Consider the following 16,244-nt stretch of genomic DNA (forward strand, 5'->3'; position numbering starts at 1 on the left):
GGGGAGAGAGGGAGGTATAGGGGGTAGAGAGGGAGGTAGAGGGGGAGAGAGGGAGGTGGAGAGGGAGGTAGAGAGGGAGGTCGAGGGGTAGAGAGGGAGTTCGAGGGGGTAGAGCGGGAGGTAGAGCGGGAGGTCGAGGGGGAGAGAGGGAGGTAGAGGTGGTAGAGAGGGAGGTAGATGGGGAGAGAGGGAGGTCGAGGGGTAGAGAGGGAGGTCGAGGGGGTAGGAGCGGGAGGTCGAGGGGGTAGAGCGGGAGGTAGAGGGGGAGAGAGGGAGGTAGAGGGGGAGGTATAGGGGGAGAGAGGGAGGTCGAGGGGGTAGAGCGTGAGGTCGAGGGGGGAGAGAGGGAGGTAGAGGGGGAGAGAGGGAGGTAGAGGGGGGGGAGAGGGAGGTAGAGGGGGAGAGAGGGAGGTAGAGGGGGTAGAGAGGGAGGTAGAGGGGGAGAGAGGGAGGTAGAGGGGGGGGAGAGAGGGAGGTAAAGGGGGTAGAGAGGGAGGTAGAGGGGGTAGACTATGCCCGTGCCAGGCCCTCCAAACCTGTAACAAAGGACCAGTCCTACATCTGGTTGGAGAGCAGTGTGTGTGTGTGTGTTTTATGTGTGTGCTTGCGGTGTGTGTGTGTGTGTGTGTGTCAAGCCATGGCATCTTCCCTATGCCACCCCATAGCTCCGTGTGCAGCAGGCAGGAACCAGGAGCTCACACAATAAACCCTGCAGTTATTAACCCATCTTCCCTATGCCACCCCACAGCTCTGTGTGCAGCAGGCAGGAACCAGGAGCTCACACAATAAACCCTGCAGTTATTAACCCATCTTCCCTATGCCACCCCACAGCTCCGTGTGCAGCAGGCAGGAACCAGGAGCAACACAATAAACCCTGCAGTTATTAACCCATCTTCCCTATGCCACCCCATAGCTCCGTGTGCAGCAGGCAGGAACCAGGAGCAACACAATAAACCCTGCAGTTATTAACCCATCTTCCCTATGCCACCCCATAGCTCCGTGTGCAGCAGGCAGGAACCAGGAGCTCACACAATAAACCCTGCAGTTATTAACCCATCTTCCCTATGCCACCCCATAGCTCCGTGTGCAGCAGGCAGGAACCAGGAGCAACACAATAAACCCTGCAGTTATTAACCCATCTTCCCTATGCCACCCCACAGCTCCGTGTGCAGCAGGCAGGAACCAGGAGCAACACAATAAACCCTGCAGTTATTAACCCATCTTCCCTATGCCACCCCACAGCTCTGTGTGCAGCAGGCAGGAACCAGGAGCAACACAATAAACCCTGCAGTTATTAACCCATCTTCCCTATGCCACCCCACAGCTCCGTGTGCAGCAGGCAGGAACCAGGAGCTCACACAATAAACCCTGCAGTTATTAACCCATCTTCCCTATGCCACCCCACAGCTCTGTGTGCAGCAGGCAGGAACCAGGAGCAACACAATAAACCCTGCAGTTATTAACCCATCTTCCCTATGCCACCCCATAGCTCCGTGTGCAGCAGGCAGGAACCAGGAGCAACACAATAAACCCTGCAGTTATTAACCCATCTTCCCTATGCCACCCCACAGCTCCGTGTGCAGCAGGCAGGAACCAGGAGCAACACAATAAACCCTGCAGTTATTAACCCATCTTCCCTATGCCACCCCACAGCTCTGTGTGCAGCAGGCAGGAACCAGGAGCAACACAATAAACCCTGCAGTTATTAACCCATCTTCCCTATGCCACCCCACAGCTCCGTGTGCAGCAGGCAGGAACCAGGAGCAACACAATAAACCCTGCAGTTATTAACCCATCTTCCTATGCCACCCCACAGCTCTGTGTGCAGCAGGCAGGAACCAGGAGCAACACAATAAACCCTGCAGTTATTAACCCATCTTCCCTATGCCACCCCACAGCTCCGTGTGCAGCAGGCAGGAACCAGGAGCAACACAATAAACCCTGCAGTTATCAACCCATCTTCCCTATGCCACCCCACAGCTCTGTGTGCAGCAGGCAGGAACCAGGAGCTCACACAATAAACCCTGCAGTTATTAACCCATCTTCCCTATGCCACCCCACAGCTCCGTGTGCAGCAGGCAGGAACCAGGAGCAACACAATAAACCCTGCAGTTATTAACCCATCTTCCCTATGCCACCCCACAGCTCCGTGTGCAGCAGGCAGGAACCAGGAGCAACACAATAAACCCTGCAGTTATTAACCCATCTTCCCTATGCCACCCCACAGCTCCGTGTGCAGCAGGCAGGAACCAGGAGCAACACAATAAACCCTGCAGTTATTAACCCATCTTCCCTATGCCACCCCACAGCTCCGTGTGCAGCAGGCAGGAACCAGGAGCAACACAATAAACCCTGCAGTTATTAACCCATCTTCCCTATGCCACCCCACAGCTCCGTGTGCAGCAGGCAGGAACCAGGAGCAACACAATAAACCCTGCAGTTATTAACCCATCTTCCCTATGCCACCCCACAGCTCCGTGTGCAGCAGGCAGGAACCAGGAGCAACACAATAAACCCTGCAGTTATTAACCCATCTTCCCTATGCCACCCCACAGCTCCGTGTGCAGCAGGCAGGAACCAGGAGCAACACAATAAACCCTGCAGTTATTAACCCATCTTCCCTATGCCACCCCACAGCTCCGTGTGCAGCAGGCAGGAACCAGGAGCAACACAATAAACCCTGCAGTTATTAACCCATCTTCCCTATGCCACCCCACAGCTCTGTGTGCAGCAGGCAGGAACCAGGAGCAACACAATAAACCCTGCAGTTATTAACCCATCTTCCCTATGCCACCCCATAGCTCCGTGTGCAGCAGGCAGGAACCAGGAGCAACACAATAAACCCTGCAGTTATTAACCCATCTTCCCTATGCCACCCCACAGCTCCGTGTGCAGCAGGCAGGAACCAGGAGCAACACAATAAACCCTGCAGTTATTAACCCATCTTCCCTATGCCACCCCACAGCTCCGTGTGCAGCAGGCAGGAACCAGGAGCAACACAATAAACCCTGCAGTTATTAACCCATCTTCCCTATGCCACCCCATAGCTCCGTGTGCAGCAGGCAGGAACCAGGAGCAACACAATAAACCCTGCAGTTATTAACCCATCTTCCCTATGCCACCCCACAGCTCCGTGTGCAGCAGGCAGGAACCAGGAGCAACACAATAAACCCTGCAGTTATTAACCCATCTTCCCTATGCCACCCCACAGCTCTGTGTGCAGCAGGCAGGAACCAGGAGCAACACAATAAACCCTGCAGTTATTAACCCATCTTCCCTATGCCACCCCACAGCTCCGTGTGCAGCAGGCAGGAACCAGGAGCAACACAATAAACCCTGCAGTTATTAACCCATCTTCCCTATGCCACCCCACAGCTCCGTGTGCAGCAGGCAGGAACCAGGAGCAACACAATAAACCCTGCAGTTATTAACCCATCTTCCCTATGCCACCCCACAGCTCCGTGTGCAGCAGGCAGGAACCAGGAGCAACACAATAAACCCTGCAGTTATTAACCCATCTTCCCTATGCCACCCCACAGCTCCGTGTGCAGCAGGCAGGAACCAGGAGCAACACAATAAACCCTGCAGTTATTAACCCATCTTCCCTATGCCACCCCACAGCTCCGTGTGCAGCAGGCAGGAACCAGGAGCAACACAATAAACCCTGCAGTTATTAACCCATCTTCCCTATGCCACCCCACAGCTCCGTGTGCAGCAGGCAGGAACCAGGAGCAACACAATAAACCCTGCAGTTATTAACCCATCTTCCCTATGCCACCCCACAGCTCTGTGTGCAGCAGGCAGGAACCAGGAGCAACACAATAAACCCTGCAGTTATTAACCCATCTTCCCTATGCCACCCCACAGCTCCGTGTGCAGCAGGCAGGAACCAGGAGCAACACAATAAACCCTGCAGTTATTAACCCATCTTCCCTATGCCACCCCACAGCTCCGTGTGCAGCAGGCAGGAACCAGGAGCAACACAATAAACCCTGCAGTTATTAACCCATCTTCCCTATGCCACCCCACAGCTCCGTGTGCAGCAGGCAGGAACCAGGAGCAACACAATAAACCCTGCAGTTATTAACCCATCTTCCCTATGCCACCCCACAGCTCCGTGTGCAGCAGGCAGGAACCAGGAGCTAACACAATAAACCCTGCAGTTATTAACCCATCTTCCCTATGCCACCCCACAGCTCCGTGTGCAGCAGGCAGGAACCAGGAGCAACACAATAAACCCTGCAGTTATTAACCCATCTTCCCTATGCCACCCCACAGCTCCGTGTGCAGCAGGCAGGAACCAGGAGCTAACACAATAAACCCTGCAGTTATTAACCCATCTTCCCTATGCCACCCCACAGCTCCGTGTGCAGCAGGCAGGAACCAGGAGCAACACAATAAACCCTGCAGTTATTAACCCATCTTCCCTATGCCACCCCACAGCTCCGTGTGCAGCAGGCAGGAACCAGGAGCTCACACAATAAACCCTGCAGTTATTAACCCATCTTCCCTATGCCACCCCACAGCTCCGTGTGCAGCAGGCAGGAACCAGGAGCTCACACAATAAACCCTGCAGTTATTAACCCATCTTCCCTATGCCACCCCCACAGCTCCGTGTGCAGCAGGCAGGAACCAGGAGCACACACAATAAACCCTGCAGTTATTAACCCATCTTCCCTATGCCACCCCACAGCTCTGTGTGCAGCAGGCAGGAACCAGGAGCAACACAATAAACCCTGCAGTTATTAACCCATCTTCCCTATGCCACCCCACAGCTCTGTGTGCAGCAGGCAGGAACCAGGAGCTCACACAATAAACCCTGCAGTTATTAACCCATCTTCCCTATGCCACCCCACAGCTCCGTGTGCAGCAGGCAGGAACCAGGAGCAACACAATAAACCCTGCAGTTATTAACCCATCTTCCCTATGCCACCCCACAGCTCCGTGTGCAGCAGGCAGGAACCAGGAGCTAACACAATAAACCCTGCAGTTATTAACCCATCTTCCCTATGCCACCCCACAGCTCCGTGTGCAGCAGGCAGGAACCAGGAGCAACACAATAAACCCTGCAGTTATTAACCCATCTTCCCTATGCCACCCCACAGCTCTGTGTGCAGCAGGCAGGAACCAGGAGCAACACAATAAACCCTGCAGTTATTAACCCATCTTCCCTATGCCACCCCACAGCTCTGTGTGCAGCAGGCAGGAACCAGGAGCAACACAATAAACCCTGCAGTTATTAACCCATCTTCCCTATGCCACCCCACAGCTCCGTGTGCAGCAGGCAGGAACCAGGAGCAACACAATAAACCCTGCAGTTATTAACCCATCTTCCCTATGCCACCCCACAGCTCCGTGTGCAGCAGGCAGGAACCAGGAGCTCACACAATAAACCCTGCAGTTATTAACCCATCTTCCCTATGCCACCCCACAGCTCCGTGTGCAGCAGGCAGGAACCAGGAGCAACACAATAAACCCTGCAGTTATTAACCCATCTTCCCTATGCCACCCCACAGCTCCGTGTGCAGCAGGCAGGAACCAGGAGCTAACACAATAAACCCTGCAGTTATTAACCCATCTTCCCTATGCCACCCCACAGCTCCGTGTGCAGCAGGCAGGAACCAGGAGCCACACAATAAACCCTGCAGTTATTAACCCATCTTCCCTATGCCACCCCACAGCTCCGTGTGCAGCAGGCAGGAACCAGGAGCAACACAATAAACCCTGCAGTTATTAACCCATCTTCCCTATGCCACCCCACAGCTCCGTGTGCAGCAGGCAGGAACCAGGAGCTAACACAATAAACCCTGCAGTTATTAACCCATCTTCCCTATGCCACCCCACAGCTCCGTGTGCAGCAGGCAGGAACCAGGAGCAACACAATAAACCCTGCAGTTATTAACCCATCTTCCCTATGCCACCCCACAGCTCCGTGTGCAGCAGGCAGGAACCAGGAGCAACACAATAAACCCTGCAGTTATTAACCCATCTTCCCTATGCCACCCCATAGCTCCGTGTGCAGCAGGCAGGAACCAGGAGCAACACAATAAACCCTGCAGTTATTAACCCATCTTCCCTATGCCACCCCATAGCTCCGTGTGCAGCAGGCAGGAACCAGGAGCAACACAATAAACCCTGCAGTTATTAACCCATCTTCCCTATGCCACCCCACAGCTCTGTGTGCAGCAGGCAGGAACCAGGAGCAACACAATAAACCCTGCAGTTATTAACCCATCTTCCCTATGCCACCCCACAGCTCCGTGTGCAGCAGGCAGGAACCAGGAGCAACACAATAAACCCTGCAGTAGTTAACCTCTTAAGGATCCGACCCTTTTTTCAATTTTCGCCTAAAATGACATCCCCAAATCTAACTGCCTGTAGCTCAGGACCTGAAGCAAGGATATGCATATTCTTGATACCATTTGAAAGGAAACACTTTGATGTTTGTGGAAATGTGAAATTAATGTAGGAGAATATAACACATTAGATCTGGTAAAAGATAATACAAACAATAAAACATGCATTTTTCATATATTTTTTTTATCATCTTTGAAATGCAAGAGAAGGCCACAATATAATATTGCAGTTTAGGCGTAAGTTAGATTTTGGCCACGAGATGGCAGCAGTGTGTGCGCAAAGTTTCAGATTGATCCAGTGAAGCGTTGCAATACTGGACTATTTTGTGTCAAGTCTGCCCAAATGTGCCGAATTGGTCAATTGATACATTTTCAAGTACATAACTATAGAGAATATACAAAAATGATATGGTAATACAAAATGTAAGCTTACACACTCCCAGGAATGTCATATATGATGGATCATTAGCTTATACACTAACTTTCACACATCTAGATGGCCGGGCGGGGTGGGTGTGGAGCCAGAGACAGCAGGGGTTCAAACTTTACAACCCAGTTCCTACATTTGAATATAAAAATGGATTTTATTAAACAAAACTATGCTACATTTTATCTCTGGGACCCTTAGGATGACAAATCAGAGCAAGATTACTGAATGTAAGTACATTATTTACCTTCAGAGGTGAATGTATCAAACCAGTTGCCGTGATACGTTTTTTTGTTGTTGTGCACTCTCCTCAAACAATAGCATGGTATCTTTTCACTGTAATAGCTACTGTAAATTGGACAGTGCAGTTAGATTAACAAGAATTTAAGCTTTCTGCCTATATTAGACATGTCTATGTCCTGGAAAGTTTGCTTTTACTTACAACAGTCATGCTAATCACATTAGCGCACGTTAGCTCAACCGTCCAGTATACGGGACACAGATCCCATAGAGGTTAATAGGATGGAGAGAGAGAGAGGGAGATAGATGAGAGAGAGAGAGAGAAAGATGAGAAAGAGAAAAGAGGGAGAGATAAATGAGAGAGAGAGAGAGGGAGAGAAATGAGAGAGAGAGAGGGAGAGATAGATGAGAGAGAGGGAGAGAGAGAGAGATGAGAGAGAGATAGATGAGAGAGAGAGAAGAGGAAGAGAAAGCTGAGAAACTATATACAGCGGGTACTGGTACCGAGTCAATGTGCGGGGGCACAGGCTAGTCGAGGTAATTGAGGTAATATGTACATGTAGGTAGGGGTAAAGTGACTACGCAAAGATAATAAACAGCGAGTAGCAGCAGCGTAAAAATAGTCCGGGTATCCATTTGATTAGCTGTTCAGCAGTCTTATGGCTTGGGGGTAGAAGCTGTTAAGGAGCCTTTTGGACCTAGACTTGGTGCTCCGGTACCGCTTGCCGTGCAGTAGCAGAGAGAACGGTCTATGACTAGGGTGGCTGGAGTCTTCCTCTGACACCGCCTGTTATAGAAGTCCTGGATGGCAGGAAGCTTGGCCCCAGTGATGTACTGGGCCGTACACACTACCCTCTGTAGTGCCTTGCGGTCGAAGGCCGAGCAGTTGCCATACCAGGCAGTGATGCAACCAGTCAGGATGCTCTCGATGGTGCAGCTGTATACCTTTTTGAGGATCTGAGGACCCATGCCAAACCTTTTCAGTCTCCTGAGGGGGAATAGGCTTTGTCGTGCCCTCTTCACTACTGTCTTGGTGTGTTTGGAACATGATAGTTTGTTGGTGATGTGGACACCAAGGAACTTGAAGCTCTCAACCTGCTCCACTAAAGCCCTGTCAATGAGAATGGGGGTGTGCTCGGCCCTCCTTTTCCCGTATTCCACGATCATCTCCTTTGTCTTGATCACGTTGAGGGAGAGGTTGTTGTCCTGGCACCACACTTCCAGGTCTCTGACCTCCTCCCTATAGGTTGTCTCATCGTTGTCGGTGATCAGGCCTACCACTGTTGTGTCGTCGTCAAACTTAATGATGGTGTTGGAGTCGTGCTTGGCCACGCAGTCATGGGTGACAGGAAGGGACTAAGCACGCGGCCCTGAGGGGCCCCAGTGTTGAGGATCATAGTGGCAGATGTGTTGGTTAAAAGGTCTTACTCACATCGGCTACAGAGAGCGTGATCACACAGTTGTCCGGAGCAGCTGGGGCTCTCATGCATGCTTCAGTGTTGCTTGCCTCGAAGCGCGCATATAACTGATTTAGCTCGTCTGGTAGGCTTGTGTCACTGGGCAGCTCGCGGCTGGGCTAGTAGGATTCAATCTTAGTCCTGTATTGACTCTTTGCCTGTTTGATGGTTCGTCTGAGGGCATAGCGGGATTTCTTATAAGCGTCCGAGTTAAGAGTCCCGCTCCTTGAAAGCGGCAGCTCTACCCTTTAGCTCAGTGCGGATGTTGACTGTAATCGATGGCTTCTGGCTGGGGTATCTATGTACGGTCACTGTGGGGACAACGTCATCTATGCACTTATTGATGAAGCCGGTGACTGATGCGGTGTACTCCTCAATGCCATCGGATGAGTCCCGGAACATATTCCAGTCTGTGCTAGCAAAACAGTCCTGTAGCTTAGCATCTGCGTCATCTGACCACTTCCGTAATAAGCGAGTCACTGGTACTTCCTGCTTTAGTTTTTGCTTGTAAGCACGAATCAGGGGGATAGAATTATGCTCAGATTTGCCAAATGGAGGGCGAGGGAGAGCTTTGTACGTATCTCTGTGTGTGGAGTAAATGATTGCATTTTGGCCAATAGGATGGACGGTAGAGGCGGGTTACCCACTCGACAACGAATTCTCACATGGCACCCCGACCTGCGTCCCCTGTATCGGCGTCTTCTCTTGTGGTCCTCTGTAGCTCAATTGGTAGAGCATGGCGCTTGTAACGCCAGGGTAGTGGGTTCGATCCCCGGGACCACCCATACGTAAAAATGTATGCACACATGACTGTAAGTCGCTTTGGATAAAAGCGTCTGCTAAATGGCATATTATTATAATAATAATAATTATTATTATTATAATAATATTACTATTATATTATTATTATTATTATTATTATTATTATTATTATTATTCTCTTCATGTGAATGACGGGGATTTGGGCCTGGTTGGGTATCTGGAATAAATCCTTTGCGTCCGACTCGCTGTTCTGATATCCAGGAGCTCTTTTCGGTCATAAGAGACGGTGGCAGAAACATTATGTGCAAAATAGGTTACAAACAACGTGAAAAAACACACAAAATAGCACAATTGGTTAGGAGCCCGTAAAATGGCGCCATTCTTCTGAGAGAGAGAAGAGGGAGAGATAGATGAGAGAGAGAAAGATGAGAGAGAGAGAGAGAGAGAGAGAGAGAGGGATAGAAAGATGAGGCTGAGTAGAGTCGAGGAGAGGGTGCTGCAACACTAAGCAGTTTAGATAGATTTCTTCCCCCTTAGGGTAGCTGAACTATCACAGAGACAAGTGTTGTGTACTAGGCTTGGGCGGTAATCTGTATACTGGGGTATTTCCTTGAAGTTTTTCCATAAATTACTATCTGACTGCAGGTATCTACTTTTTAAGTAAACACCTGCAGTCAACTTGTGCAATAGGTTAGGAGATAAAGCAGATCGCGCACTTCATTTCACCGGTCACATGACATTATGAAGCTTACCGTAGTTCCCCAGAACAGTTGAACCAGTCAGGTGTGTGTTTGTAAACAGTACAATGGGAGAAAGCGGGAGCAGGGGAGTCCAGCTGTGTATTGACAGGGGTCGTGCTTTATAATGAAAGCCAACAGTGTTTTTTTGGCTTCAATAGTGTGATCAGGGACGTGCAACTATAGTTTTCCTTCACAGAAAATACATTAGTGCGACACATTCGGCAGAAAATAGCTTCATTTTCATCAGATGACAACAGAAGTGCAACGCTATTTGGCTAGCAGCCACACAAGCAAATGAGCTAACAATGAAAAAGCAAGGTATATTTCTAATGTTTATCATAGAAAGAATGTATCCAGCTACATTTCCTAATGTTTTGCTTCAAGTTCATCTCAAATTTTACCAGAGAAAAGTCGGCAACACGGAGAAAAGTACCAGAGATAAGTAGCTCCACATCAGTCTGAGCTGTCTGCAGATAGAACAACCGTTGATGAATTCTTATCAGAGTGGAGAAGTGCAACTGAACCACAACATTAGTCTGATGCTGAGCAGAAATTACAACAAGATGCATTTTAGATTTGCATTTACAAAACGCAGCAAGATAATTTCGTATGCGTTTAAACTTTTTTTCCCTGCATGAAAAATGAAGAATTCTGCGTTAACGTGACCCCTAACTTCCAACTTGCTAGTTATCTAAGTCAAATCCCTTTGGATGGGTTAACTGTACTGCTGCCACTGTCATCTTTATTTCATTGTGTTTTTTTTTTCTCCACTCCGTTCTCGGCTCCTCTGCTCCTCCCCCATCTTCTCAGAGCAGGCAGGCCCGTTGCCCTAGCGACTCCAGACTCCACACAGACACAGCGTGTAGGCATGCTGCTCCAGATCCAGTCCTGTTCTTCCTTCAGACAAGCTGCTGCTCCAGATCCAGTCCTGTTCTTCCTCCAGACAAGCTGCTGCTCCAGAGCCAGTACTGTTCTTCCTTCAGACAAGCTGCTGCTCCAGATCCAGTCCTGTTCTTCCTTCAGACAAGCTGCTGCTCCAGAGCCAGTACTGGTCTTCCTTCAGACAAGCTGCTGCTCCAGATCCAGTCCTGTTCTTCCTTCAGACAAGCTGCTGCTTCAGATCCAGTCCTGTTCTTCCTTCAGACAAGCTGCTGCTCCAGAGCCAGTCCTGTTCTTCCTTCAGACAAGCTGCTGCTCCAGAGCCAGTCCTGTTCTTCCTTCAGACAAGCTGCTGCTCCAGATCCAGTACTGTTCTTCCTTCAGACAAGCTGCTGCTCCAGAGCCAGTACTGGTCTTCCTTCAGACAAGCTGCTGCTCCAGAGCCAGTACTGTTCTTCCTTCAGACAAGCTGCTGCTCCAGATCCAGTCCTGTTCTTCCTTCAGACAAGCTGCTGCTCCAGAGCCAGTACTGTTCTTCCTTCAGACAAGCTGCTGCTTCAGATCCAGTCCTGTTCTTCCTTCAGACAAGCTGCTGCTCCAGATCCAGTACTGTTCTTCCTTCAGACAAGCTGCTGCTCCAGAGCCAGTACTGTTCTTCCTTCAGACAAGCTGCTGCTCCAGAGCCAGTACTGTTCTTCCTTCAGACAAGCTGCTGCTCCAGATCCAGTCCTGTTCTTCCTTCAGACAAGCTGCTGCTCCAGAGCCAGTACTGTTCTTCCTTCAGACAAGCTGCTGCTCCAGAGCCAGTACTGTTCTTCCTTCAGACAAGCTGCTGCTCCAGATCCAGTACTGTTCTTCCTTCAGACAAGCTGCTGCTTCAGAGCCAGTACTGTTCTTCCTCCAGACAAGCTGCTGCTCCAGATCCAGTCCTGTTCTTCCTTCAGACAAGCTGCTGCTCCAGATCCAGTCCTGTTCTTCCTTCAGACAAGCTGCTGCTCCAGAGCCAGTACTGTTCTTCCTTCAGACAAGCTGCTGCTTCAGAGCCAGTCCTGTTCTTCCTTCAGACAAGCTGCTGCTCCAGAGCCAGTCCTGTTCTTCCTTCAGACAAGCTGCTGCTCCAGAGCCAGTACTGTTCTTCCTTCAGACAAGCTGCTGCTCCAGAGCCAGTACTGTTCTTCCTTCAGACAAGCTGCTGCTCCAGAGCCAGTACTGTTCTTCCTTCAGACAAGCTGCTGCTCCAGAGCCAGTACTGGTCTTCCTTCAGACAAGCTGCTGCTCCAGAGCCAGTACTGTTCTTCCTTCAGACAAGCTGCTGCTCCAGAGCCAGTACTGTTCTTCCTTCAGACAAGCTGCTGCTCCAGAGCCAGTACTGTTCTTCCTTCAGACAAGCTGCTGCTCCAGAGCCAGTCCTGTTCTTCCTTCAGACAAGCTGCGTCAAAACTTCATTTGCACGATGTCTCTCGTTCACATTCGCTTGTAAATGTCTGCCAAAAATGACATTCGGTAGCTCCTACCAATATACAGTGAGGGAAAAAAGTATTTGATCCCCTGCTGATTTTGTACGTTTGCCCACTGACAAAGACATTTTATGGTAGGTTTATTTGAACAGTGAGAGACAGAATAACAACAACAAAGATCCAGAAAAACGCATGTCAAAAATGTTATAAATTGATTTGCATTTTAATGAGGGAAATAAGTATTTGACCCCTCTGCAAAACATAACTTACAACTTGGTGGCAAAACCCTTGTTGGCAATCACAGAGGTCAGATGTTTCTTGTAGTTGGCCACCAGGTTTGCACACATCTCAGGAGGGATTTTGTCCCACTCCTCTTTGCAGATCTTCTCCAAGTCATTAAGGTTTTGAGGCTGACGTTTTCTATGGGATTAAGGTCTGGAGACTGGCTAGGCCACTCCAGGACCTTAATGTTCTTCTTCTTGAGCCACTCATTTGTTGCCTTGGCCGTGTGTTTTGGGTCATTGTCATGCTGGAATACCCATTCACGACCAATTTTCAATGCCCTGGCTGAGGGAAGGAGGTTCTCACCCAAGATTTGACGGTTCTTGGCCCCGTCCATCGTCCCTTTGATGCGGTGAAGTTGTCCTGTCCCCTTAGCAGAAAAACACCCCCAAAGCATAATGTTTCCACCTCCATGTTTGACGGTGGGGATGGTGTTCTTGGGGTCATAGGCAGCATACCTCCTCCTCCAAACACGGCGAGTTGAGTTGATGCCAAAGAGCTCGATTTTGGTCTCATCTGACCACAACACTTTCACCCAGTTCTCCTCTGAATCATTCAGATGTTCATTGGCAAACTTCAGACGGGCCTGTATATGTGCTTTCTTGAGCAGGGGGACCTTGCGGGCACTGCAGGATTTCAGTCCTTCACGGCGTAGTGTGTTACCAATTGTTTTCTTGGTGACTATGGTCCCAGCTGCCTTGAGATCATTGACAAGATCCTCCCGTGTAGTTCTGGCCTGATTCCTCACCGTTCTCATGATCATTGCAACTCCACGAGGTGAGATCTTGCATGGAGCTCCAGGCCGAGGGAGATTGACAGTTCTTTTGTGTTTCTTCCATTTGCGAATAATCGCACCAACTGTTGTCACCTTCTCACCAAGCTGCTTGGCGATGGTCTTGTAGCCCATTCCAGCCTTGTGTAGGTCTACAATCTTGTCCCTGACATCCTTGGAGAGCTCTTTGGTCTTGGCCATGGTGGAGAGTTTGGAATCTGATTGATTGATTGCTTCTGTGGACAGGTGTCTTTTATACAGGTGGTAACTGAGATTATGAGCACTCCCTTTAAGAGTGTGCTCCTAATCTCAGCTTGTTACCTGTATAAAAGACCTGGGAGCCAGAAATATTTCTGATTGAGAGGGGGTCAAATACTTATTTCCCTCATTAAAATGCAAACCAATTTATAACATTTTTGACATGCGTTTTTCTGGATTTTTTGTTGTTGTTATTCTGTCTCTCACTGTTCAAATAAACCTACCATTAAAATTATAAACTGATCATGTCTTTGTCAGTGGGCAAACGTACAAAATCAGCAGGGGATCAAATACTTTTTTCCCTCACTGTATGTATAACATTACGAGCTATATTGCCTGTCTTTGTAATTTGTTTATTTTCATTTGCGCTCGTTATCATATTTAGCTAGCAGCTTCCATGGAAATTCACTATTACTTGTGCTAATTTTGTTAGCATTCTGGTAACGTGGCGTGGCGTGACCCTGGACAACACCCTGTCGTTCTCCGCCAACATCAAGGCGGTGACCCGCTCCTGCAGGTTCATGCTCTACAACATTCGGAGAGTACGACCCTGCCTTACACAGGAAGCGGCACAGGTCCTAATCCAGGCACTTGTCATCTCCCGTCTGGACTACTGCAACTCGCTGTTGGCTGGCCTCCCTGCCTGTGCCATTAAACCCCTACAACTCATCCAGAATGCCGCAGCCCGTCTGGTGTTCAACCTTCCCAAGTTCTCTCACGTCACCCCCACTCCTCCGCACACTCCACTGGCTTCCAGTTGAAGCTCGCATCCGCTACAAGACCATGGTGCTTGCCTATGGAGCAGTGAGGGGAACGGCACCTCTGTACCTTCAGGCTCTGATCAGTCCCTACACCCAAACGAGGGCATTGCGTTCATCCACCTCTGGCCTGCTGGCTCCCCTTCCTCTGCGGAAGCATAGCTCCCGCTCAGCCCAGTCAAAACTGTTCGCTGCTCTGGCACCCCAATGGTGGAACAAGCTCCCTCACGACGCCAGGACAGCGGAGTCACTCACCACCTTCCGGAGACATTTGAAACCCCACCTCTTTAAGGAATACCTGGGATAGGATAAAGTAATCCTTCTAACCCCCCCCAAATTGTAAAGTGGTTATCCCACTGGCTATAGGGTGAACGCACCAATTTGTGAGTCGCTCTGGCTAAGAGCGTCTGCTAAATGACGTTAATGTGCCCTTGAGCAAGGCACTTAACCCTAATTGCTCCTGTAAGTCGCTCTGGATAAGAGCGTCTACTAAATGACTAAAATGTAAATGTAAATGTAGATGCCCAATGGTATTCTTTGCATTTTTTTTGGTGCCCCCTTGTGTACTAAGCCGGTAATACGGTAAATCCCGGGATGAGAGTAGGACGGTATGACGATATGAAAATCTGAAAACACTATTGTGTACATAAAATGAATGCAATGTGTATTATTGTGACATACACCGGATAGGTGCAGTGAAATGTGTTATTTTACAGGGTCAGCCATAGTAGTACACCATACCCTGGAGCAAATTAGGGTTAAGTGCCTTGCTCAAGGGCACATCAACACATTTTTCACCTTGTGAGCTTGGGTGAAAAATCTGTTGATGTGCCCTTGAGCAACACTGTACTGCAGCGGGTGTTGGTCGAACAGGTTGTGTGTGTGTGTGTGTGTGTGTGTGTGTGTGTGTGTGTGTTGACACGCGTGTGTTAATAAAATATGTTGTCAGAGCAGGGTGTGTGTGTGTGTGTTTCAGTTTCATGTTTTAATGTCACGTGCACAAGACAGTGAAATGCCTTTCTTGCCAGCTCCAAACCCAACAATCCAGTAATCAATAACAATGTAGCACTAAAAATAAAAGAAGGTAGAACAGAAACACAGGGAAATAAAATTAAGAAATAAGTGTGTGTCAGTGTCTCAGTGTGTCTCTCAGTGTGTCTCTCAGTGTCTCAGTGTGTCTCTCAGTGTGTCTCTCAGTGTGTCTCTCAGTGTCTCAGTGTGTCTCTCAGTGTGTCTCTCAGTGTGTCTCTCAGTGTGTCTCTCAGTGTGTCTCTCAGTGTGTCTCTCAGTGTGTCTCTCAGTGTGTCTCTCAGTGTGTCTCTCAGTGTGTCTCTCAGTGTGTCAGTGTGTCTCTCAGTGTCTCAGTGTGTCTCTCAGCGTGTCAGTGTCTCAGTGTGTCTCTCAGTGTTTGTCTCAGTGTGTCAGTGTCTCAGTGTGTCTCTCAGTGTTTGTCTCAGTGTGTCTCAGCGTGTCAGTGTCTCAGTGTGTCTCTCTCAGTGTGTCTCTCAGTGTTTGTCTCAGTGTGTCAGTGTCTCAGTGTGTCTCTCTGTGTGTCTCTCAGTGTTTGTCTCAGTGTGTCTCAGCGTGTCAGTGTCTCAGTGTGTCTCTCAGTGTTTGTCTCAGTGTGTCTCAGCGTGTCAGTGTCTCAGTGTGTCTCTCTGTGTGTCTCTCAGTGTTTGTCTCAGTGTGTCTCAGCGTGTCAGTGTCTCAGTGTGTCTCTCTGTGTGTCTCTCAGTGTTTGTCTCAGTGTGTCTCAGCGTGTCAGTGTCTCAGTGTGTCTCTCTCAGTGTGTCTCTCAGTGTTTGTCTCAGTGTGTCTCAGCGTGTCAGTGTCTCAGCGTGTCATGCGTGAGTGTA

The 16,244-nt window shown here is 49.4% G+C and overlaps 1 protein-coding gene across 1 annotated transcript in view; it reads right to left on the reverse strand.

The window, feature by feature from the left end:
- Positions 1–16,244, reverse strand: part of LOC121552519 (signal-induced proliferation-associated 1-like protein 1) — a 238,837-nt gene that overhangs the window by 52,435 nt on the left and 170,158 nt on the right. The window lies entirely within an intron of this gene.

This window comes from Coregonus clupeaformis, chromosome 36 (assembly GCF_020615455.1).
Source record: "Coregonus clupeaformis isolate EN_2021a chromosome 36, ASM2061545v1, whole genome shotgun sequence".
Taxonomy (NCBI): domain Eukaryota; kingdom Metazoa; phylum Chordata; class Actinopteri; order Salmoniformes; family Salmonidae; genus Coregonus; species Coregonus clupeaformis.